A 27,489-nucleotide genomic window follows, 5' to 3' on the forward strand; every position below is an offset into this window, starting at 1 on the left:
CTTTCAGAGCATTTATTGAGCTGTTAAATGGTATTATTGTAAGATTTATCAAATTAACATATGGATCCCAAAGTTTTCTTTTTACTTATGGAGAACAATTCCTAAAGTCTTGAGAGAGGCACAGAACTTTTAAGCTTTTCCTTAAATAAACCCTTTATGAAGTCTTCTAATAGTTACATGATGAAGTTGTATAATTTGTATTTTATTTCTTTATTACTTTTCTTCTGTCCATGAGATAGTAATTGTTTTAGGGCAGGAAAAATATATGAACTAAAACCTCAATCTGATCCCTAGTACTAGAAAGTTACGTTGGAAAAAAAAAGGTCATTAGACTTATTATTGATACTATTTTTGAGTAACAGAGTCAATCAAAATGCTTTTTTCAAATATTTTTATCAAAGTCAATTTTTTGAAGTCAGTTATGTTGTAGTGCATATTTTTCTCTGAAAGTGTGAATAATGAAGTTAAAAGGAAGCTGACACAGATAACCAAGTAGGACTATAAAGAAATAATAAAGTTTACTAGACTGTCAATGGTAACATTTGGAAATGGGAAAATACAGGAAACTATCCTACAATGCTCAGTATTTTTATTAATGTAGGAGATTTGATAGGTTGTTCACATTCTTTTTTTTTTTTTTTTTACTTTTTAAAAGTGCATCCGTAGAAATACACTGGGAAGAACAAAAAGAAAGAAGCAAAAAAGTTGTCACTGACTTTAATTAAAGATACATAGACTTTAAAAATCTGCCTCTCCATTTCCCCTCTTCATACCATTTTTAAGTAATATGAATTTGGGTAGGAATAGGAATAAATGAGTGTAAGTTTCATGGGAGAAAGTGCTAAAATGGTGGAAAATTCAGTAAGATGTAATCTGTTTACAGGCATACCTTGGAGATACTGTAGGTTTATTTCCAGACCACTGGAATGAAGCAAGTATCGCAATAAAGCAAGTCCCAGTGCATGTAAAAGTTATGTTTATACTACATTGTACTCTATTAAGTATGCACTAGCATTATGTTTAAAAAACAATGTAGATACCTTAATTAAAAATTGTTTATTGCTAAAAAATGCTAACTGTCATCTGAGCTTTCAGGGAGTCATAATCTTTTTCTGGTGGAGGGTCCTGCCTATATGTTGATGGCTGCTGACTAGTCAGCATGGTGGTTGCTGAAGGTTGAGGTGGCTGTGGCAATTTCTTAAAATAAGACAACAGTGAAGATTGCTGCATTGATTCAGTCTTCTTTTCATGAAACATTTGTTTGTAGCATGAGATGCTGTGTAATACAGCCTTTTACCCACAGTATAACTTCTTCCCAAATTGGGGTCAGTCTTCTCAAGTCCTGCTGCTGCTTCATTACCTAAATTTATGGAGTATTCAGAAACCTTTGTTGTCATTTCAGTAGTCTTCACACCATCTTCACCAAGAGTAGACTCCATCCCCCAAATCCAGTTTCTTTGTTCATCTATAAGAAACAACTTCTTATCCATTAGAAGTTTTATAATAGATTATAGCAATTCAGTCAGATCTTCAGCTCCTCCCCTCTCTTTTAATTCGAGTTCTCTTGCTGTTTCCACCACATCTGCAGTTACCTCCTACTCTGAAGTCTTATACCCCTCAAAGTTATCTGTGAGGGTTGGAATCAGTTTCTTCCCAATGCCTGTTAATATTGCTATTTTGACTTCTTCCCATGAACTTCAAGTGTTCTTAATGGCATCTAGAATGGTGAATCCTTTCTAGAAGGTTTCAATTTATTTTGCCGAGATCCATTAGAGGAATCATTATCTATGGCAGCTGTAGCCTTACAAAGTACATTTCTTAAATAATAAGACTTGAAAGCAAGAATTACTCCTTGCTCCATGGGCTGCATAATGAATGTGTTAGCAGGTATGAAAACAACATTAATCTCATTATACATTTCCATCAGAGCTCTTGGGTGACCAGATGCACTGTCATTTAGCAGTCATATTTGGAAAGGAATCTTTGCTTCTGAGCAGTACGTCTCAAGAGCGGGCTTAAAATATTTAGTAAACCATGTTGTAAAGAGCTGTGCTGTCATACAGGCTTTTTTGTTGCATTTATACAGCACAAGGCAGAGTACATTTTGGGTAGATCTTAAGGGCCCTACAATTTTCAGAATGGCAGATGAGCACTGGCTTCACCTTAAATTCACCAGCTGTATTAGCCCCTAATAAGAGAGTCAGTCTGTTCTTTGAAGCTTTGAAGCCAGGCATGGACTTTTCCTTTCTAGCTATGTTAGTCCTAGATGGCTTCTTCTTCCAATAGAAGGCTGTTTCATCTGCAGTGAAAATCTGTTGTTTAATGTGTTCACCTTCATAAATTATCTTAGCTAGATCTTCTGGATATCTTGCCACAGCTTCTGCATCAACACTTGCTACTCCACCTGCACTTGTAAATTGTGGAGGTGGCTTCTTTAAAACTTATGAACCAATCTCTGCTAGTTTCAAACTTCTGTAGCTTCCTCACCTCTCTCAACCTTCAAAAATTGAGGAGAGTTAGGAACTTGCTCTGGATTAGGCTTTAGCTTAAGGGTGTGTGGTTTGTTTGATTTTTTTATCCAGATCACTAAAACTTTTTCCATATCAGCAGTAAGGCTGTTTTACTTGTCATTCATGTGTTTACTGCAGTAATGCTTTTAATTTCCTTCAAGAAGTTTTTCTTTGCATTCACATTTTGACTGTTTGGCACAAGAGGCCTATCTTAGCTTTCACCATGCCTTCCTTTCTAAGCTTTATCATTTCTAGCTTTTAATTGAAAGTGAGAGATGTGCAACTATTCCTTTCAGTTGAACATTTAAGAGTCCGTTGTTGGGTTATTAATCGGTCTAACTTCTGTATTCTCATGTCTCAGAGAAACGGGAGGCCCAAGGAGAGACAGAGAGACAGGGGAACAACCAGTTAATGGAACAGTCAGAGAACACACAACATTTATCTATTAGGTTTGCTTTCCTATATGGGCCACAGTTTATGGAGCCCCAAAATAATTACAGTAGTAAACCAAAAGATCACTGATCACAGATCACCATGACAAATATAATAATAATGAAAAAGTTTGATTTATTGTGAGAATTATCAAAATGTGACATGGAGACGTGAAGTGAGCAAATGCTGTTGGAAAAATGGTGCTGATAGACTTGCTCAACACAGGGTTGCCACAAACTTCCAATTTGTAAAAAATGCAACATCTGTGAAGCCTAATAAAGCAAAGCACAATAAAGTAAAGTATGCCATATAGGAAATATCTCAGTATGTGGACATTACTAAAGGAATTGGGGAGCCATTATAGAAACTGTTGCTACTACCTTATTTTAGATTTTGAAAATGTAATAAGCTGAGGGAGCCCACTTAACTGTGCTTGAATGAAGGAACAAAGATTTAACCACTTATCAGTATCTGCTGAGCTACCAGCCTGGTGTAGCCCCCATCTTTTGCTTGGGTAATTGCAGTAGCTGCATGATGGTCTCCCTGTGTATACTTGTGCTCTGCTCTAGTCTCTTCTTCACTTAGTCATTTATTTAAAATGTAAATCAGATCTGCTCAATACCCTACAATGGCTCAGAGTGAAAGTCAACATTTTTACAGAAATCTGTAAGTCTGTGCATGATCTGCTCTCTTCTCTTCCTCTTCTGTCTTGTTCCTCTCTGTCTTTGTGCTCTGTCCCAGCTGGACTCCTTGCTCTACCACAACTGCAGGAATGCAGATGTCCTCATGACTTAACTCCCTTACCTCTTTTATTAAAGTCTGTGTCAGAGCTGTTCTCTCAGTGAGGTCAACCCCCACCACTTCTTAAAAATTGCAAACCACACTCTCCATCCCCTTTACCCTTACCATTGGGCACTCTTGACCCCTTTTACTCTGCTTCATGGGGACAGAGTATGCTAAATGAGCAGGATTCTGCTTTTATCTAGTATATTTTGTTTCTGTTTAAGACTTCTCTTGGGAAACAAAAACTTATTCTTCTGAAAAAGTTTGGAAATTATTGATGTAGAGATTAGAAGGTGCCATTAAAAACATATAATTCAGGGTTGTTTTGTTGAATATGAATAGGTACATACATGCACACACATTCGTAGTCATATTTTGCCCATCATTGTTTTGTTTCTCATGCCTAGAGCAGTGCCTTATTTAAAATAACTGATAATCAGTCAATATTTATTGAGTCAAGGAATGTCTAATGCCTGTTGAGCACTGGATACTCAGTAATTCAGTTCATCAAAAACATTGAGTATGGGCATTTCTGTTGTAATGAAATATATGCATTCCTGGAAAACTATATAATTTTGTTAAGTTATGAACTTAAAAAATCATAGAGTTTATGGGGAATAAAAGGGGTTGAAGCAACATACTCAAAACCTATACACCTTTGTAACCAGAACACTAACAGCACTAATAAAAATACTAGCACAAGTTAAAAAGATGCGTTAAATTCCTAGTCAGTAAATACTATAGTAGATATAGGACTTTACCTTTAAAAAATAAGTAAAGATAACTTAATGGGAAGAAGTATTAGGTATGGTTGAGGTTGCTAAATTATGAAGACAAGGGCAACGTGCTTGAAGGTGAGACTGAGCAGTAAGCATTGCAGAGATAGGCTGGGGCCAAATTGAGCTAAGGGGAAGGAGTGTGAGTGGACATCGTGCTCATAGCTTCTTGCTTTGGCATTCTGTATATTTTGTATCCATTTGCTGTTTTTTGGCCATGTAAATGACAACATGTGAGGGAAAGCTACATGTGAAGTGATACGACTTTTATATTGATACGATCTCTGTTTACCAGTTATAATAACTAATTCATATTACAGAAGCACATGTAGAGGAAAAGGGTTGTATCTTGCCGTGCTAAGCAGACACGGGTTCCCTTGGCACCTGGTACTAAAGATGAGTAAAGCATATCTCAGGCTATAAAGAGTAAATAGCTGAGTAGGAAAGACAAAGTAAACAAGTGATATGTACAATAATAGAAGTAAGTTTAGGATATGGAGATCCCACCAGAGAGAGTAATTAACTCTGAAGAATTATAAACAGGAGGCAGTGTTTGTGATAGACTGTGAGGGTTGACCAAGAGTTGTGGAAGGAGATGAGGTAGATCATGAATAGTAGCCCCTTCATGGTTCCTTATTCAGTTACCTGAAAATTTGCTAGCAGTGGAAGTGGAGATGGGATACTATAGGAAGTCTGTGGGCTTTCAAACTATACAAATTTAAATCCTGGCCCTTCTATTTATGAACATTAAGACACCAGGCACATTTTAAAATTCACTTATGCAATTTTTGTGTGACATCAATGAGTGATGTAGTAAAAGTGCCTAGGATAATTCCCAGCAACACCTAGTAGGCACTTATATGTTGACTGATCTTCATAATACTGCTGAATAAACTGAAGTGTTAGCTGTATTTAAAGCTTTGTAAGGTTTTAGATTTAGTCTCATAATGTAAACAAAATAAACAGATATATTAGGCTACCATCATAGTGTATAATTCTCTGGAGGGTGAACTTTACCTACGGTCTTTATGAAGTGTTGTCATCTGGGGAAAAGTAAAGTTGTATTATACAGAAATTGATCCTGATCTCATTCAGAAAAGTTTCAGCGGTACTTGAGTGTACTCTCTTGTCTGTGTAGAGAATGCCTGGTCACTTGCACATGGCAACAGTCCAATGCAGACAAAAATCATTTTAAAAATTAGTGTTAGATTTCAGATAGATTTTGATGAACTGGATAAGTTGTTAGAATACCGAATACAATTAAATGGTAGCCAAATACCTAGTGAAGGAAAATGTACATAGAAAACTATTCTGTTTAAGATTTAGGGACCATAGTAGATAAAAAACTGATTAAGTAATGCACTGTTTTTAAAAATGATAACTCATTGGGTTAAATAGTTTTTACAACATGTGACAACCATGAGGTAATCTTTCCATCCTGTTCAGTACAAATCTTGCCTTACTTAAGGTTAGTGTATAATTTTGGGCTTTACACATTGAATAGACATTTGGAAATTTTGCAAAAGGTTTAATTTTTGGATGGAGTCTAGAAATTTAAAGGTCCTGAAATTGTCTGAGAGAAAAGTGATATAGGCCTTTAGTAATAGTTGTTTTCAAGTGTCTATAAATCCTAACTATAGAGAGAAATGACCAATAGTATTTTTTTTCTGTTTAGAAAAAGCACAAATGTAAACGTTACATAAAAGATTAAGTAAAAAAAAATCCTGACTATGGATGGCAAATTTCTAAAAGCTAAGAGGATTATAAATACTTCCTTCATAAAGAGCCAGGGATTTTCATCTGGGTGGAAAAGTATAAGTGGATCTGTAAATGTTGATAAAATCTACCAGCTTTTTGAAGTTAACCCAAACCATTCCAGCTATTAGTTACAATGAGACTGGAATGAAAAAAAAAAAGTAAAAGGATCTGTGCATATTGGTTAGACTTATCAGAAGAGTAACTCGAGATGTAGACCTTGCAAGATGATAAGGAAGCATTATCTTTGTGGAATACATCAATACAATATACAAATTTATATATTTACAGCATGCACAGCAGTCATTTTGGTAGGAGACAAGGAATTAATAGGTAAGGCCTTTCTCCTTGAGGAGTTTGCAATATTGGTACATGTGCCCAGATGCAATGTTAATTGCAATACAAGAAGGCTTGATTAAACACTAGGTAAGTGGTAGTATAATGGGAGCTTAAGACAGTGGACAGATTTGTTATGGGGAAGTCTTTGTTACGGAGATAACTCTTAAGCAAACTTTTGAAAGAAAATTTTCCTAGGAAAGAGAACGTTAGAGATACACAAGTTAGCATATTAAAATTAATAAATGAGTAAGTGTAATTCTAGACTTAAATTCTAAATCCCTCAAATAAGCACAATTTATAAATTATATATTTTTTTAGTGTGGGATAACAATAAATCTTTTTAATATTTGTTTAATATTTGTCTTTTGTTGTTCATGTATAGTACTTAGCCTTTTTGTATCTTAGTTTCATCATCCATTAAATGGTAAAAGTCATCTGCCACAAAATTGTTAAGGATAAAATGAATTTGCACATACAAAGTGCTTAAAACAGTGCCTCACATATAGCAAGTGCTCATTTTTTTTTTTTTTTTTGTAAGATAGATGTGAACCTGACACATGTGGAGGACACCTAGAGGCTGATTACTGGAAGCAGCATTTGAGTTGGAGTATAGTAGAAAATAGTCAGACAGAGAGACCAGCCTAGAGAGTATTGATGTTTAAACCTGATGAGCTGTTGTAAGTGGCAAGTAAGATTCTACTCACATAGCAGTGTTTAGCCATTGATAGTGGTTGTCTGGAGCACTGTATTAGGAAGCTTGCTCTGTGTTTGGCTTCACTACTAAAGAAGGATATTATTACAGAAATTATTGGTTAGCAATATTTACTCTATGTATGGAAGGTAGTGTATTTTACCATTTTTATCATTGCATTAAGTATTAGCTATTATACAAGTTACTTTTTAAAATAAGGTATCATTGATATACAATCTTATGAAGGTTTCACATAAACAACATTGTGGTTTCAACATCACACATATTATCGGGTCTCCCCTGACCCCATTGCAATCCCTGTCCATCAGTGTAGTAAGATGCTATAGTCATTACTTGTCTTCTCTGTGCTATACTGCCTTCCCTGTGACCTACCTATATTTACAAGTTACTTATTTACTAATTACTATTAAAAAGTAATTAATGGATGCAAATGTGATATAATCTGTAATCAGATACGTAGTAGGCACTTTGGGATAATAGAATAAGAAGTATGTCGGTCTGCCTGCAGAGGTCAGATAAATCCAGAGGAGTTATTTGCATTAAGGATTGTTTACTTTTCATCCCTTGTCACTCCTTCACTGGGAGGCCCTCGGCTGGATTTATAGCTTTCAGGATATTTGTAATTAATAGAGCATATTTTAAAAACACAAGGCTCTTAACATGCTTCAAATGCTTTTGCTATTTCATTAATTCAGGTTTTTAACGCTTTTCAACTTTCATCTGATACTTTTAGTTCTAGGAGAAGCTGCTAATTTGTCTTTTGTTGTTCATGTATAGTACTTAGCCTTTTTGTATCTTAAGCTACTGGGTTTTCATTGTCCACAGAAAGTGGTGTATAGGAGAGGTCTTTTCTTGAGATAAAGTGTAGTTTCAGAATGACAAATGTCATTATTTGTATCATTAACGACAGTCTTCTGTAATCAAAGTTTCTTGTATGTACAGACATATTGCTCATTTACTCCATCAATCAACTTTTAAAGTGTGCTTCACATGGGTTTTTGCTAGAAGAGTAGTGTAAGTATTACTTGATTGGTTTGTAAAAAACACTGTTCTGTATTAATCAGAATTGATTTTTGTACTTCGTGTAAAAGTGTGTCCTCTATTCCTTTATAATCAAATTGTTTTCTTTTTATTATAAAATTATCTGAGTTCAGAGCACTCACAATAAGTTGCCAATCTTTCCTAATTACCATCCTTTGTTATCATTTCATTCTCTGTGCCCATCATTTCATATCTAATCATCAGAGTCAACTATTTTGCTATTTATTATATTAGTTGTCTTTTTTGCTATTTTTCTCTTTTATGTTGTCACTCTTCTATTTTTACTTCAGGATACTTAGCTTTCAGAGATTTAGGGCTATTGCATATGCTGATTTGCTAAGATTAATTATGCCTTTTTAATATATGGAAGATACTTGACTTTTGAGACAGCTCTTTTTTCCTTTTACAGATCTTTTTTGATTTTATTCTGAAACAAAGCCCACCTCAACCTCAGAATAGGGTGCAGAGACCAACCACCTATCAACTGTCTCTGTACTTTGGGCTCTAGAAAATTTGGCAATTTCTATGCTGTGGGAGCACATGAAATAGATATGTTGTGAGCCTTATTTTTTTCTCACATAAAAAATGTTCCAGTATGTAATTCATCATGTGATTTTAAAAAATAAGAACATACTATTCTAAAATTTGAATTTGCCTTATTATCGTTTTCTATACACCTGAATTCTACATTTCTCCTCTGCTATAGTCACAGACTTAAGGGATACCTCAAGTTTGGAATACAGTAACAGAACCTTTTGCAGCAGGTAAAAATGAGGGCTGTCCACTTTTCATATGATGGACTGTCTAGAAAACAGCAGGCTTTCTTGAACATCTTACTCTTTCCTCCATTTCCCCAACAATTGGGAATCAGTTCCATAAGGATGTGTGTTAAACTTTGCTTTACCAATCCTTGTTTAGGAAAAGAATGGGTAGGAGGGACTCTGGTTATTGTTCTGGGTGTTCAAATGTATGTTATTGCAGGATTCACTATATTAAATTGCATATTAGGTGGAATAAATTATCTCTGCTCTTTCAGATAAGGAGCTTGTTTATTGATAATAATATTCTCTTCAAAGATGGTCAGTTCCACAAACACTTTTTTCTTTTCGAATGAGCCTTATGCTTACTTGGGTCTTTTAAAATTCAATTGAATGTTACTTAACTATTTAGAAGCAACTGTAATAGAAATAATGCAAATTACAGTAAAAATTAAAATTTCAAAGATATTAAATAACCATTTCAGCTTGAATATGAACATGGCTTATTTCTAAAAACTAAGCATTCCTGTACTTGTGGTGCATATGTGTGTGTGTGTGTGTGTGTATTATATGTAATATATATGTTGTTTTGCATGTATAAATGTGGCTCAGAGAGAATGATTAAAAACATTATTAATCACATAGTATGTATTACATGTCTCATACGTAAAAATGTCTTCACTCTGAATGGGTTACTCTATCCATATAGAACACTTGTATAAATTAAGTGTTTAGTGTTAAAAGTATACATAAATTTAGTATAAATAAGGCTTATTGTCTGACTTTCTCATCTGATTAAGGTGCTTTTCAATTAGAGGTTCTTAATACCTTCTTCTAACATATGGCCAGTCTTCTCATTCTCTTTGCATCAGTGTAAATTATTCCAGGATGTTGAAAATGGTGGACCATTTAGATACTTTTAATTCAGAATGTTTAAAATCAGCTGCTTACTTAAGTTACTAGTTTAAAACTAAGAGTCTGGATCAGATTGACAAAATGAAACAGCAAATAACAATCCCATTGAAGGAAATTAAGTCTTTGCTTTCATCATCAATTTTTTTTTCTCTTCATGTGATCAGCTAAAAAGGAAGTATAAAATTATAAAACAGGTGTTCATCACTAGGAGCTTATCGCTGTTTAAGGGCTATGTTCTAAAACAAAATTAAACAATATAAAGTTGGGGTCACTCATATAAAGGTATAATAAGTAAAGTCGTATGATTTGAGAGTTCACTACGAGCAGGAAAAGGAAAGAGAAAAGCTTCTTAGTAATACTTCTTATGAGGCAAAAACAATGGGTTAGCTAAAGAAATAAGTAATGGCCATCAAATTCATAGGAAGGAACAATCCAGAAGAAGTGTCTTGAGAGTCTAGAGAGTAGAGCTTTTAGAAAGTGATGAATGGTTGTGTAGTTGAGGGCATAGTCCACTTGCAAAGTATCTGGCAAGAGCCCTCATGAAGAACATTCTTTTAGGTCTCTGTAGTAAGAGTAGATGTACTCGTGAGGAGAGATTTGTCTTATTTTGTAAAACCCTGTGACTGATTTTGTAACCTTGTCTACTTTTTATAGCTGTTAGTGAGGATTTCATGTATATTTTGTGTATTCTCTCAGTTTTATTTTATTTCCCTGATCCATTGATATCTTTGTTTTGTTTTCTTCACATTATGTGAACATTTGTAAGTCATTTATTTTTTCAGTGGGAGTGATAGGAGAGATGAAAAGTGACTTAGCAGTTCTGATAGAGAGAAGTACAATGTAGTAGGAAAAGGCCAGTATATTTGGTAAGAAGAAAATCATTAACCTTCAAGAAATGAATTTAAACATTGGTATGGGGAATTGAGTTACATGCACATCCACGTAAGTCTTAAAAAAGACTTAAGTGGAAATAGTCCAAATGTCTATCAACAGATAAGTGGATAAGCATACAATGGAATAGTATTCAGCCTTTAAAGAAAGGAAATTCTGACATGTTACAACATGGTTGAACTTGGGGGACATTATGCTAAGTTAAATAAGCCAGTCACTAATGGATAGTGTATGATTTCATTTAAATTAAGTACTTAGTAGTCAAAATGAGAGAGACAGAAAGTAGAATAGTGGTTGCCACGAGCTACAGGAGGAGAATGGGGAGCTAATGTTTAATGGGTAGAGTTTTAATTTTATGAAATGAAGACAGTTCTGGAGTTGGAAGGTGGTGATGGTTGAACAGTAATGTGAATACTTAATACCATTGAACTGTACATTTATAAAATGGTTAAGATATTAAGGTTTATGTTATATGTATTTTGCCTTACTAAAAATGATTTAAGAGAAAGTTTAGATTTGAAATAGAGAAACAATGAGAACCCTCTACTTAAGAAATAAGGAAGAAATTGGACAGAATTTGAATGGTAGTTACACATGGGTAGTATGATCAAGTAAAGGGTTTTCCTAAGAACTGATAGACCTGACTGCTTAAAGGAAAAAAAATCCTTTAAGTGATATTTTTTAAACTTGAACATTTAAAAAATTTTTCTATTCAGCAGGAACTTTGTTCAGAAAGTACTACCACTGTGTGTAAGTGTTGGTAATAAGGATTATACCTTATTACATCTTTCCATTTAATGTCGGCATTTATTTTCTTCATGGATAATTGTGTTGGTTTATGGATTGAAAAGATATTGTTAGGTGAATAAAAATGAATTTAAGCAAAGACAGGCAAGAAACTTGTCAACAGATGTTGCTAGATGGCACCCACAGGCATGTCCCTGATCAGTTTCAAATCCTCCATAGGATTTTTTTCCTATGAAGAATGTGAATGACAGTTCTTTTAAAACAAAGTCTTGACCTTTTGAAAAGAGATGGAGGTGGGTTGGGAAAGGGGAAATGAAAGGGAGAGTAATTAGGGGGGAGGTCTAAGAAATTCCTTAAAATTTAAATTTTCTTATACATTTATTTGGTTTCTGAATTACATATTGTAAGAATATAGAGTTCTAACATCATTATTTTCCATGTTTTGAGCAGTACCATTACTTTGTGGCAGAATTTTAATGATAGTGCTACAGCCCTACTACAATGAATAATAATAGGTTTCTGTGCACTAGCTGCATCCCCTCTGATCCAGAGCAAAGGTAAGCATGTCCCAGATTGCAGTGTGAGATAGTTTAAGATTGGTCTGCTTTCGTAGTTGTCTAAATTCCTCTTCTGTTTTTAATGAGCATGCTCAATTGCATGAATCTGACCATGACATTAGACTGCATTCTCTTATATATGTATAATTGAAAGCTTTTGAGAGAGGGAAGTTAAAATTTTTAAGTTAGTGGACATATGTTGTAGGACTGTGTCTAGATTCTTTGGAGATTTTCAGGAATGCCCAAAAAAGTAATCAGTCTACTTTCTAATGGAACCTGCACTATATTAAGTACTGGAGGCTGAATTTATCACAAAACTAAATGCCTAATAAATTCCTGTGCATAACTGACTGTTCAACATGCTTTGCTGAGTGGCTTGGAAATGCAGTATACTATGTCTTCTTTTTTACTGCAGAGCTTTATTTTAGAGTTTGAGCAGTTTATCTGTTTTAGGAAGTCTTTATTTAGTGCCAAAAGATAAAGAGAGAAAGACTCAAATTACCTCAAGTAATGGGAAATTTGTTTTAAGCATACCCTCATCAGTGACTTTATTAATTGCAAATGTTAAAAGTCAGACTCACTTGTTCCATTCTTTCATTAAGTCATCAAAATTTATTGGTTCTTCCTCTGAGACAGGCATTATTCTGGGTTTTGGGGATAGAACATTGAGCAAAATAATTATCTTGCCTTCATGGAGTTAATACTCTTGTTAGGGAAACAGTGAACAGGTTTGGATGTGTGCATGTAGATACACACTCACATGACTGTTGGAACAGATAAGTCATATGATAAATTGAAAACAGGGTAACACATAGTCAGTGACCAGGTTGGTTGACTAAGTAATGTAGTCAAGCAAAAACTCCTCAAAGAAATGATACTTGGTTGTAGATCTAAGTGGTGAGAGAGAGTGAAGAGTGAGCCAAGGGACGGTATGGACTAAGTATATTCCACGTTTAGGCAATAGCCAGACAAAGACCCTGATGCTGGCATGATCTTACAGTATTTAGAGGACTGTAAGAAGGCTAGTGTGGCTGGGAAGTCATAATGGATGGGGATAGTAGCAGGAGACTAATAAGATCAGTGAGCTGGGCAGGGCAGATCTTATAGGACCTTGTGGGGTCTAATGAAGAGTTTGGGATTTATTGCAAGTATATGCTAAGTATATTGCCAGTCTGGCTCCATGTTGGAGTTTTGCACAGTGTAGTGATGTAGTTTATCTTTGGAAAAGATTATCATAGTTACTGTATGATACAGACTCTTGAGAAAGAGGGGAAGGAGTAGAAGTGGAAGGCCTTTTGAGGCTCTTATAGTGACCTGGTGAGAGGAAGGTAGCAGAAGAGTCTGATATAGGACATAGTTTGAAGGAAGAGCTGACAGAATTTGCTCTTGGATTGGATGCAGTAAGTTGATGGGGGATGGGGACAGGAATTAAAGATGGTGCCTAGGTTTTTTGTACCTGTGGTAAATTTTCTTGGAGATAGAGGTGATTAGGGGGAAAAAGTAAGTATAAAATCAATTGGGGGGTCAATAATGAAAAAAAGAAGATTGAAAAACATTGAGATCACAATGTAAAGAGGTGAAGAACTAAGTTCTGAGTGGTCAGGGAGCAGAGGAGAAGCCAAGAAAGAAGAAAGAAGAAATGAGCAGTGAGAGATGAGGGGAACTAGGAGAATGTAGGGTCCTGGAAGCCTATGAAGGAAATGGTTTAAGAAAGAGGGCACAGTCAGTATTAGATGTTCCAGAAGTTTAAATAAGTTGATGACAGAGACCTCGCTGTTGGATTGGCAAAGGAGAGGTTAAGGTTGTTGGTGATCTTGACAAAAGCAGTTGCACTGTTGTGGAAGTGAAAGTCTGATTGAAGTGAATTAAAGAGGAAGTGAAGACAGTAGATACAGGTGTCTCTGTATTCAGACGATTTGGGTTTGAACTGCGTGGGTCTGCTTGCATGTGGATTTTTGTCAGTAAATACATAGAAAAATTTTTTGGAGATTTGCAGCAATTTGAGAAAAAACATTCTCTTTTCTCTAGCTTATTTTACTGTAAGAATACACTATATAATATAATATACAAAATATGTGTCAATCAACTGTTTATTGATTAAGCAAAGCTTAAGTAAGGCTTATGGTTAAGTAAGGCTTCTGGTCAACAGCAGGCTATTAGTAGTGAAGTTTTTGGGAAGCCAAAAGTTGTATGTGGATTTTGAACTGCACAGTGGTTGACATCCCTAAAGGCCGCATTGTTTAAGAGTCAGCTGTATCTTTGACTTTCAAAGTGAGGAGGAGAGAAATGGGACTATGATACATGAAGATAGGTATGATGTGAAGGAAATATTTTTTCCAAACAATGGAGATTGTACAGTGTCTTTTTATATTAATGGAATGACCCAGTTGAGAAATAATTGATGTAGAAGAAAATCAATCTACCTTAATTAAAAAACTATCCTTATTTAATGGGAAAGTGTAGGTGTATAGGCAAGGGCTTGATTCACTTTGGTTATCTGTATTTCTCTCTCTATTCCTTTCTGAATGTTGATTTTATTTTCTCCTACTACATTTCCTAGAGGCAAGCTCTTTAGCTGCTGGCAGTTGTAGGCTTGTTTTCCCAGGATCATGACCAAAGAGAAATGAGTCTTTTCTGTTTTCTCTAGTTAGAAAAATTTCAGAAATTAACTGTCTTAAATCCTGTGACCATATCTAAGACCTATCACTGTGACCTCTAGGATGGAGCCCTATGATTATTTCCTTCTTTGGCCCCATCTTCCTGGTGATCATGAGTCTTGTCTCAGAAGAAGACAAAGAGAAAAAGGGTATCTAGCAGACAAATAGCCATAACAGATTGATAAGCCAGAGAAACTTTATCTTGAGAAGAAAAGCTTAAAATATTATTCTGGATCTAGGGGCAGGTGGGGTCTGGAAGCATCAGTCACATGGTATAAAATACAGCTACTCCTTCAGAAAAATCCTGGTACGTTCTTCACACCTGCAGTCTAAAACTTGGACTATAAATGGGTTTTCTCACGGGACTCTTTTGGTCCCACTATGAATTTTACAATGCTTGAGTATACTGATTCCCCAATATAGATTCTTTATTATATATATCCCATTTTGGTATTTTAATGAAATGAGCTAATATAACTCAACACTGGAAATTATATCAGTAAATTTTACTCAACCTCTCCCTTTTCCAAAATCTCCCTGGATATTACACATTTTAACTACTACCCAGAACTTTTTATTTTGACAAGGTGAAACCCTGACTGTGATCACTAGGATCACCAGACACGTCTGTACTATTCAAGAGGAAACATAGTTGTTTTTAAAAGCATCATTGGAGGAGCAGAAAGGTGAATTTGAGGTGGCAAAAACGAGGCACTGTCCATTCAGATTTAGTTTGGAAATCCTGAGAAAGAGATGCCCTCCAAATACCTGTAAATTCAGGGAATAAATGATTCTTGGCACATGACCTAAATATCCCAAAGAGGCAGATAGAATCTGTCACACTTAAGTAATATCTAAAAATACCAGCAACTGTTCCCAACTACTGTTATTCTTACTGTTAAGCTTAGAAATATGGGAAGGTTTTTCTAGTTCTGTGTCTGGGGTTCTTGTTTTTTGAGTTACTCATCAATTTTTGCCAAGTGAAGCCTTGGGGAAAGGAACAAATGAAACATTAGAAAGCCAATGAGCATCAAGTTTGTAAAGGCATCCAAAGGATTGTCTAGGAGGATATACTTTTATGAAATTACAAAAAGAATTTTATTAAGTTTTAAGGAGTTCTAGGTTATGTCTTTGCTGTTGGCAATTCTAGCAAAAACAATATTTTTATGTGACTTACGCTAATATAAGAAATGGTAGTTTCATTTGCTGTCTTCATTTTCCATATTTTTTGATGAAAAATTTCAGTAGTAGTTTTAAAAAAATTAATTTGATGTCATTGTGAATGTCTTTAATTTTTATGTATAAATATGAAGCAATGAACAGAATTCTCCGTAATACCAGATTAGTGTAATAAAAAAATAAAATAAAAAACAAAAATTTTTACTAGCATTTGTGTAGTCAGAAGACATGTATAAACTACAAATAGGTATGGTACTTGTCTTCTAGAATATAAGAATTTGTTTATTTTGTAAGTAAATTGATTAGGTAGGATTTAGAAGTCACTTTTATCATTTTTGGTTCATCAACACTTCTTTTAAAACAGTCATTACTTCCTAGATAATAAAGTATTTTTTTTGCATGGAATAGCAAGTATAAGGAAGAACAGTTTATAATTTCAGAAATCTGAATTTAATTATCTGGGCACAATTTATTCTTTTGCCTCCGACAACATTTTACCAAAGTAAGCAGAATTACTTTCTTCTCCATTTGCATAGTTGGGACCTGAAAAAATAATTAAAATAAGAAAGCACTTCTAGATCTTGGAAATAAGTCAATTACAAGAGAACAAAGAAATATAACTGGGAATTATTGAACAGACAACTTAAAAAGGCTAAAGAAAAAAAATCTGAAACACGTTATTTCAACTCCATCCCATGAAGGTAGAGAAATAGCAGTTTAAATGTTTTAACAACTTGAACCAGTATAATCACTCACGCTGTTCCTAAAAAAGACTACTAAAATTTCAGAGTATTCCTGAGTGTAACCAGACTCTGTGGATTAATTGGTTTTCCTTTAAAATTTAGTTTTCAAAAGGGATCATAAATATTTTTATATAGTTTATTAAGTTTTTTTTGCTAGATTAACATCCTAAGTCCATACTGGAAACTTTCCAATATTGTAAATTTGGGATATTATATCTTCAACCTGATACTAAATGGACATTGACCAACAAGCAAGCCTTTTATGGGTTTGGAGGCTTCATAATCACTGAAGCCTCTCATCTTCTAGACACTGATATCTCGAGAAACCCCAAAGTACAGTTATCCTTCCTTTCCTAGAGATACACTATCCCAAAGTAAATGTGGTACTTAACTATCTAAATTCAAATCTTTATATATAAACACTTAACCAGATTTGTGACCTCAGACAAGTATCTTAATCTCTCTGTCTTTAACTTTCCCCATCTGTAAAATATAGCTAATGATAGTACCCACCTTAGAGGATTGTGTTGAGAATTAAATGAATTAATGAGTATACAGAGCTGAGAACAATACTTGATAGCTAATAAGGGCCTAGTGAATTACTATTATCATTATTAGTGTTGAAAGATTACATACTTTCTTGAAGAAAACCACAAGCTATAAAGGTGATAGAGAAGTTAGTAATTAATTGAACTCTCTACATAATTGAAAGATTTCTTTTTAAAATTTTAATTTCAAATTTAGCAAAGAGTTGCAGGACCAAAACAAAGAATTCTCATATATATTTTGTCCAGAGATCCTCATTCCAGTTTTGCCATTTGTTCTAATAATGACACTTGTACCCACTGAACCCAAGAGTATGTATTATATATTCAGTTGTCCTGGCTCTGGAGTCTTCTTCAATCCAGAGCAATTCCATAGTATTTCCTTGTCTTGTATGTCTTTGACTAATAATTTTGAAAAGTGTCATTTTTTAGATTGCATCTAAATTAGGATCTGTTTGATGTTTTCATGTGGTGAAATTCAGCATATACATTTTGGGCTGGACAGTCACAGAAATGATTCTTCTCATTACATCCTTTTGAGAGGCAAATGGTATCAGTTTTTCCTGTTTACCAGTGTTGTTACCTTTAATCACTTGATTAAGATAGTGTCTGTAAGGTTTCTATAACTGTAAAGTTACTTTTTCCCTTATCTGTAATTAATAAGTATTTTTTTTATGGAGAGAAACTTGGAGACTTGGTAAAATCACATTCCTCATGTCATTTTCACCCACTAGTTTTAGCCTCCATGAATATTTATTGCCTGAATTAATTATTTCTCTGATGGTTGCCAAATTATAATTTTTGAAATTCCACCATTCCTTTTTTTTTATCAGTTGCATTCTGTTGTAAGGAAGAGATTTAAACAGAGTGTATTGTTATTATCTTGTCTTGTGAAGATAGAGATAACTGATATATCTTACAAATAGAAATTGGAGAAATAGTGAATCTCAAAATTTTATGATTGTTCTGAAGATTGATCTTTGCATTTATTCATTTATATCAGTGTGGACTCATGTATTCCTCTTTTATTCAGTGGTTGTTACTCTCAAATTGTCCCAAATTTGGTTAGTGTGAAGCCTTTCAAGCTGGCTTCTGTATTTTTTCATATGCATGTCTCCATTGATGTTTGAGCCCTTCCCTCCTGTCTGGCACAAAAAGATGTTCCAGGCTCACTTTGTTATTTTTCAGCCCTAACCCTGGAAACAACCATTTCTCCAAGGAGTCCTGTTACTTTCAATTGACATGGTGTTTAGAAACCAAGATTTGTGTAGTGGATGTGCTCTTGCTACTGGGATGCTATCATTTCTAGGCCCTCTCAGTGAACAGAGTTAAAAAACACACACCCCTGTATTTCTCTCTATATATTAGAAGTCATGAGTTCACATTGATACCTGATACCAGTTCACATTGATATCAATCCAACATTACTGGGTTAATTCTAGCTTAACCTCTTTCCGTATTTGTACCTCCTTTCATTCATTGTAAAAAGTCTAGCTCTGTTGTCATCTTCAGTATATTTTATTTGCTTAGTTCCACTTACAAAGCCAGTCTCTTGACCCCAGTGGGTTGCGCCATACTTAGAAGCCTGCTTTGTATGGACCTCTGCCTTTCTAGAGCCACCACTCCAGTGTTCCCATTATGAAGACTCTGGTCACTGCTATCCTACTTTTCAGTCCTCATATGGAACCTGGCTACTGCTGGTCAATTGAAAAAATTTTAAATTAATTTGAGAATTGGAAAATGATGAGAAGCCAAGTGAGCACTACCCAGTAACATTCTGTTAATGAGCCCATCTTTATGAACTTATTTTCATTACTGAAGCACATTATCCACATTTTTCCTTCCTCCCATAACTTTTAGCTATTGACCCCCACAGAGGTCCCTGTGAATGGATCAGGTATTTAGTGTTTTAGTGTTTTAAACCATTGTGTCAGTACCCACAAAACAAATGACTTTTTCCTAAAAGTTGTTTTTGTACTAATAATACTTAGTTAAGCCACTTTTGTATATAGTAAGTCAAACCTAAATTGAAAAATGCTAGATTTTTAAACACCAAATTTTCTAGAAAAAGCTGTATGTAGTTGCAGATCAAATAAAAATTTCCTGAGTAAAATTCTCTTGAAAATGCTTCCTCCACTGAAGCTGGTGAATTTTCTGTTCTTAAAGAAACTAAGATAAACAAGTATTGATGTAATGTCTGTTCTTACCTGAAGATTGTGTGACCACAAGCTGTGAAAGCCCAATTTTTAGCTGGCCTAAACAGCCTTTAGAAAGAAGGTACTTATTAACTGGGCTTTTGTGTTCATTTTTTGTTGTTGTTGAACTGCCTCTTAAAGTCAATAATACTTTCTTACATTGAGCTTTCTGCTGCTAGTCTTGGTAGTAATTTCTTGACTCAAATACTTTACATTTATTTTATCCAGTACCCTGTACACTCAGTAAATATTTGCTGAATAAAAGAATTCAAAGTTGCTGGACAGAAAATCTTTTGAAGAACCTTTCAAATTCCAAGAGAAAAAATATGAGCATTTTTGATAATTTTAATAGCAGAAAAATAGGCAAATATTTGTAAAGCTATAATTTAGGAATATAATTTTTGTTATTGTTAAGCACGTCCTTTGAAAACAGCATCCTTTTCATTTTATGAAGCTTAGTTATATTTTTGAAAATGTTTATTGCTTTATCTAGAAATGCCACTAAAAAGAGTGGATGAAGGTGACAGTTTCCCAGAAGGCTTGATTAATAGAATCATTCTGTCATCCATTCACTCATCTAGCAAGTATTAATTGAATTCCAAAGATGTATCTTCCATTCCACAATTGTTTAGTGCCTGCTATATTTTTAACATTGTATAACATGTTGGGAACAGAGAAATTAGTAAGAAATGTTGTCTGTCCTTAAAGAACTTAACTTCATTTCATGTGAAATGCTCTTTTTATTCTGTTTGGTGTTTTCAAAAAAAGAAGAAGGCAGCTGAGGGCTGAGTGTAAAATGGAAGAATGAGTCACTAGAGATTCAGCCACTCTGTCCCTAAGGTGTTATCACTAATGATACCATAATTAGAAATTTAGGAAAACTTAATTAAATACTTAGTTCCCTTGTAGATTTGAGTTCACTGGTTTTGTTGACTCATTTATAGAGAAAGCACATACCTTGGATTTCCCTAATTACTCAGAATTTCTGATCCTACACTTATTTATTTTTTATGATACAAATTCACATTTACAGAGCACTTGTATCAATCCTAAGAGTCATTTCCACGTATGTTTTGTTTGTTGATTTTTACCACAGTCATACACTTTTGAGACTCAAATGCTTTTCCAATTTCTCTTTTAGGATATGTCTTTGTTCTCACCGTCTTCATGAAATGAGGTGTTTACTGCACTCGGTGTAAATGATAATAGGATTTCAGTTTATAGTAGAGGAAATAATGCTTTCCCTTAGTGTCCATTGTGCCAGTATTGGAAAGAGAACACCCTGGTAATTTTTAAGTTCTGAATGTTCAGACATTTACCAAGATTTATCTAAAATGTGTGCCAAAAAATTGTATGTAATTCTTGCATGGTAAAAGGTAAGTAGGTCATGTGGGAAAGTGTATTTATTTATCTTTAGTAAAACTACTAATATCTGGACTTCTCAAGCTCAGGGTGCAGCTTTTAGGTGTCCAAATATAGCATGTTGCAGGAATTTAGTCCATGTTACAAAGACATGCCTTGCTGACCAGTGTGTAAATAAGAAGCTCACATTCTGGCACAGTTCTAAAGATAAGCCTGTCTTGACTGTTGAGCAGCTGATCATGTAAAGTTTTACTCAGAAGTAACAACACAAAGTCTATAAGCTGACTAAGATGATACATGGAAGGCTTTAAACTTTTTCATGTTTTATATTTTTAAAAGTATGTTTTAAATATCTGTACTACACTTAAAATTGCTTTTCGGGAGCCAAGATGGCAGCGTGAGTAGGACAGTGGGAATCTCCTCCCAAAAACATATATATTTTTGAAAATACAACAAATACAACTAATCCTAAAAGAGTGACCAGAAGACACAGGGCAACAGCCAGACTACATCCACACGTGCGAGAGCCCAGCGCCTGGTGAAAGGGGTAAGATACAAGCCCCGGCCCGGTGGGACCCGAGCGCCCCTCACCCCAGCTCCCGGCGGGAGGAGAGGAGTCGGAGCGGGGAGGGAGTGGGAGCCCAGGACTGCTAAACACCCAGCCCTAGCCATCCGCACCAGAGCGCAGACACAGTGCATGCGTGGAGGGCTGGAAACTAGGGAAACAGGGCAGCAAGACCTCTGAGCATGTCCAGAAGCTGATGCCCCTGTGACAAAGAAAAACGAGTGCTTTTTGAAAGTCTTAAAGGGACAGGGACGCAACAGCTAGACGGAAACAACCCAGGTCACAGTCCAGAAGCTGGAAATTCCAGGGAAACCTGGGCGCACTAACCACCTGGGCAACAGCTCTGAGACCCCCTCATGGAGGTAAACAGCCAAACAGCCCCCCGTCCATTACCCCTCTGGGCGCGGCCATAGCAGAGAAGCAGCCTGTGGCTGGCCACGCCCTCAGCAAGGGAGCTTCCTCCATACCGGCCAGGCAAGACACAAAGACCCAGTCTACACGCAACTGCCCAACACAAGCCACTAGGGGTCGCAGTTGTCCCAGTAAAGAAAGGCCAGTAGCAAGTGAAAAGTTTGGCCCTCCCAGCTGACAGTCAATAGCACCTATCAACATGAAAAGGCAAAAAAATTTGATCCAGACAAGACTAACCCAGACAGCTTCGGCATCTGCTACATCTTCCCCTGAGAAGGAAACTGGGGAGATAGATTTAACCAGTCTTCCTGAAAAAGAATTCAAAACAAAAGTCATAACCATACTGATGGACTTGCAGAGGAATATGCAAGAACTAAGGACAGAGAATACAGAAATAAAACATAACTGCCAATAATTAAAATGGCAAGCTCTGGAAGGACTTCAAAACAGAATGGACGAGATTCAAGAGACCATTAATGGACTAGAAAACAGAGAACAGGAACACAGAGAAGCTGATGCAGAGAGAGATAAAAGGATCTCCAGGAATGAAAGATTTCTAAGAGAGCTGAGTGGCCAATCGAAACGGAACAATATCGCATTATAGGGGTACCAGAAGAAGAAGAAGAGAGAAAAAGGGATAGAAAGTGTCTTTGAAGAAATAATTGTAGAAAACTTCCCCAAACTAGGGGAGGAAATGGCCTCTCAGACCACAGAGGTACACAGAACTCCCATGACAAGGGACCCAAGGAGGGCAACACCAAGACACATAATAATTGAAATGGCAAAGATCAAAGACAAGGAAAAAGTAAAAGGCAGCCAGAGAGAAAAAAAAGTCACCTACAAAGGAAAACCCATCAGGCTATCATCAAGTTCTCAACAGAAACCCTACAGGCCAGAAGAGAATGACATGATATACTTAATGCAATGAAACAGAAGGGTCTCGAACCTAGACTACTGTATCCAGCACGATTATCATTTAAATATGAAGGAGGGATTAAACAATACCCAGACAAGCAAAAGTTGAGGGAATTTGCCTCCCACAAACCACCTCTACAGGGCACCTTACAGGGACTGCTCTAGATGGGAGCACTCCTAAAAAGAGCACAGAACAAAACACCCAACATATGAAGAAGGGAGGAGGAGGAATAAGAAGGGAGAGAAATAAAGAATCATCAGACTGTGTTAATAATACCTCAACAAATGAGTTAAGTTAGACAGTAAGATAGTAAAGAAGCTAACCCTGAACCTTTGATAACCACAAACTTAAAGCCTGCAATGGCAATAAGTACATACCTTTCAATAATCACCCTAAATATAAATGGACTGAATGCACCAATCAAAAGACACAGATTAAAAGAATGGATAAAAAAGCAAGATCCATCCATATGCTGCTTACAAGAGACTCACCTCAAACCCAAAGACATGCACAGACTTAAAGTCACGGGATGGACAAATATTTCATGCAAACAACAGAGAGAAAAAAGCAGGTGTTGCAATACTAGTATCAGACAAAACAGACTTCAAAATAAAGAAAGTAACAAAAGATAAAAAAGGACATTACATAATGATAAAGGGCTCAGTCCATCAAGAGGATATAACCATTATAAATATATATGCACCCAATACAGGAGCACCAACATATGTGAAACAAATACTAACAGAATTAAAGGAGGAAATAGAATGCAATGTATTCATTATCGGAGACTTCGACACACCACTCACTCCAAAGGACAGATCCACCAGACAGAAAATAAGTAAGGACACAGAGGCACTAAACAACACACTAGAACAGATGGACCTAATAGACATCTATAGAACTCTACATTCAAAAGCAATGGGATACAAATTCTTCTCAAGTGCACATGGAACATTCTCCAGAATAGACCACATACTAGGCCACAAAAAGAGCCTCAGTAAATTCCAAAAGATTGAAATCCTACCAACCAACTTTTCAGACCACAAAGGCATAAAACTAGAAATAAACTGTACAAAGAAAGCAAAAAGGCTCACAAACACATGGAGGCTTAACAACATGCTCCTAAATAATCAATGGATCAATGACCAAATCAAAATGGAGATCCAGCAATATATGGAAACAAACGACAACAACAACACAAAGCCCCAACTACTGTGGGATACAGCAAAAGCAGTCTTAAGAGGAAAGCATATAGCAATCCAGGCATATTTAAAGAAGGAAGAACAATACCAAATGAATGGTCTAATGTTACAGTTATCGAAATTGGAAAAAGAAGAACAAATGAGGCCTAAGGTCAGCAGAAGGAGGGACATAATAAAGATCAGAGAAGAAATAAATAAAATTGAGAAGAATAAAACAATAGCAAAAATCAATGAAACCAAGAGCTGGTTCTTCGAGAAAATAAACAAAATAGATAAGCCTCTAGCCAGACTTATTAAGAGGAAAAGAGAGTCAACACAAATCAACAGTATCAGAAACAAGAAAGGGAAAATCACCACGGACCCCACAGAAATACAAAGAATTATTAGAGAATACTATGAAAACCTATATGCTAACAAGCTGGGAAACCTAGGAGAAATGGACAACTTCCTAGAAAAATACAACCTTCCAAGACTGACCCAGAAAGAAACAGAAAATCTAAACAGACCAATTACCAGCAACAAAATTGAAGCGGTAATCAAAAACCTAACAAAGAACAAAACCCCCGGGCCAGATGGATTTACCTCGGAATTTTATCAGACATACAGGGAAGACATAATACCCATTCTCCTTAAAGTTTTCCAAAAGTAGGGGAGGAGGGGATACTCCCAAACTCATTCTATGAAGCCAACATCACCCTAATACCAAAACCAGGCAAAGACCCGACCAAAAAAGAAAACTACAGACCAATATCCCTGATGAACGTAGATGCAAAAATGCTCAACAAAATATTGGCAAATCGAATTCAAAAATACATCAAAAGGATCATACACCATGACCAAGTGGGATTCATCCCAGGGATGCAAGGATGGTACAACATTCGAAAATCCATCAGCATCATCCACCACATCAATAAAAAGAAAGACAAAAACCACATGATCATCTCCATAGATGCTGAAAAAGCATTTAACAAAATCCAACATCCATTCATGATAAAAACTCTCAGCAAAATGGGAATGGAGGGCAAGTACCTCAACATAATAAAGGCCATATATCATAAACCCACAGTCAACATACTGAACAGCGAGAAGCTGAAAGCATTTCCGCTGAGATCGTGAACTAGACAGGGATGCCCACTCTCCCCACTGTTATTTAACATAGTACTGGAGGTCCTAGCCACGGCAATCAGACAAAACAAAGAAATACAAGGAATCCAGATCGGTAAAGAAGAAGTTAAACTGTTACTATTTGCAGATGACATGATATTGTACATAAAAATCCCTAAAGACTCCACCCCAAAACTACTAGAACTGATATCGGAATACAGCAAAGTTGCAGGATAGGAAATTAACACACAGAAATCTGTGGCTTTCCTATACACTAACAATGAACCAATAGAAAGAGAAATCAGGAAAACAATTCCATTCACAATAGCATCAAAAAGAATAAAGTACCTAGGAATAAACCTAACCAAGAAAGTGAAAGACCTATATCCTGAAAACTGTAAGACACTCTTAAGAGAAACTAAAGAGGTCACTAACAAATGGAAACTCATCCCATGCTCTTGGCTAGGAAGAATTAATATCGTCAAAATGGCCATCCTGCCCAAAGCAATATACAGATTTGATGCAATCCCTATCAAATTACCAGCAACATTCTTCAATGAACTGGAACAAATAATTCAAAAATTCATATGGAAACACCAAAGACCCCGAATAGCCAAAGCAATCCTGAGAAAGAAGAATAAAGTAGGGCGAATCTCACTCCCCAACTTCAAGCTCTACTATAAAGCCATAGTAATCAAGACAATTTGGTACTGGCACAAGAACAGAGCCACAGACCAGTGGAACAGACTAGAGACTCCATACATTAACCCAAACATATATGGTCAATTAATATTTGATAAAGGAGCCATGGACATAGAATGGCGAAATGACAGTCTCTTCAACAGATGGTGCTGGCAAAACTAGACAGCTACATGTAGGAGAATGAAACTGGACCATTGTCTAACCCCATATACAAAAGTAAATTCAAAATGGATCAAAGACCTGAATGTAAGTCATGAAACCATTAAACTCTTGGAAAAAAGCATAGGCAAAAACCTCTTAGACATAAACATGAGTGACCTCTTCTTGAACATATCTCCCCGGGCAAGGAAAACAACAGCAAAAATGAACAAGTGGGACTATATTAAGCTGAAAAGCTTCTGTACAGCAAAAGACACCATCAATAGAACAAAAAGGAACCCTACAGTATGGGAGAATATATTTGTAAATGACAGATCTGATAAAGGCTTGACGCCTAAAATATATAAAGAGCTCACACGCCTGAACAAACAGAAAACAAATAATCGAATTAAGAAATGGGCAGAGGAACTGAACAGACAGTTCTCCAAAAAAGAAATACAGATGGCCAACAGACACATGAAAAGATGCTCCACATCGCTAATTATTAGAGAAATGCAAATTAAAACTACAATGAGGTATCACCTCACACCAGTGAGGATGGCTACCATCCAAAAGACAAACAACAACAAATGTTGGCGAGGCTGTGGAGAAAGGGGAACCCTCCTACACTGCTGGTGGGAATGTAAGTTAGTTCAACCATTGTGGAAAGCAGTATGGAGGTTCCTCAAAATGCTCAAAACAGACTTACCATTTGACCCAGGAATTCCACTCTTAGGAGTTTACCCTAAGAACGCAGCAATCAAGTTTGAAAAAGACAGATGCACCCTTGTGTTTATTGCAGCACTATTTACAATAGCCAAGAATTGGAAGCAACCTAAATGTCCATTGGTAGATGAATGGATAAAGAAGATGTGGTACCTATACACAATGAAATATTACTCAGCCATAAGAAGAGAGCAAATCCTACCATTTGCAACAACATGGATGGAGCTAGAGGGTATTATGCTCAGTGAAATAAGCCAAGCGGAGAAAGAGAAATACCAAAAGATTTCACTCATCTGTGGATTATAAGAACAAAGAAAAACTGAAGGAACAAAACAGCAGCGGAATCACAGAACCCAAGAATGGAGTAACAGGTACCAAAGGGAAAGGGACTTTGGAGGATGGGTGGGTAGGGAGGGATAAGGGGGGAGAAGAAGAAGGGGGGTTTTAAGATTAGCATGCATAATGGGAGGGTGGGAGAAAGGGGAGGGCTGTGTAACACTGAGGAAACAAGTAGTGATTCTACAACATTTTGCTATGCTGATGGACAGTGACTGTAAAGGGGTTTTTATGGGGGACCTGGTATAGAGGAGAGCCTAGTAAACATAATATTCTTCATGTGAGTGTAGATTAATGATAAAAAAAAAAAAAGAAAGAAAGAAAAGGGGGATTACTCCCTGATATGATAAAACTAACTGTAAATCAACGATTAATGCATGCTTTAAATATCCTTAATTTTGATAACTTAAAGGGTGTCAGATGATCGGCTATGGAGGTACATTTTTCTGATAATATTCCTTTCTTTTAAAAAAAAAAAAAGCAGTTCCTGTG

The 27,489-nt window shown here is 35.8% G+C and overlaps 1 protein-coding gene across 2 annotated transcripts in view; it reads left to right on the plus strand.

Annotated features, from left to right (window-relative positions):
- Positions 1-27,489, plus strand: part of STIM2 (stromal interaction molecule 2) — a 182,743-nt gene that overhangs the window by 108,783 nt on the left and 46,471 nt on the right. The gene's annotated exons all lie outside the window — the stretch shown is intronic.

This window comes from Manis pentadactyla, chromosome 5 (assembly GCF_030020395.1).
Source record: "Manis pentadactyla isolate mManPen7 chromosome 5, mManPen7.hap1, whole genome shotgun sequence".
In the NCBI taxonomy this organism is placed as follows: Eukaryota; Metazoa; Chordata; class Mammalia; order Pholidota; family Manidae; genus Manis; species Manis pentadactyla.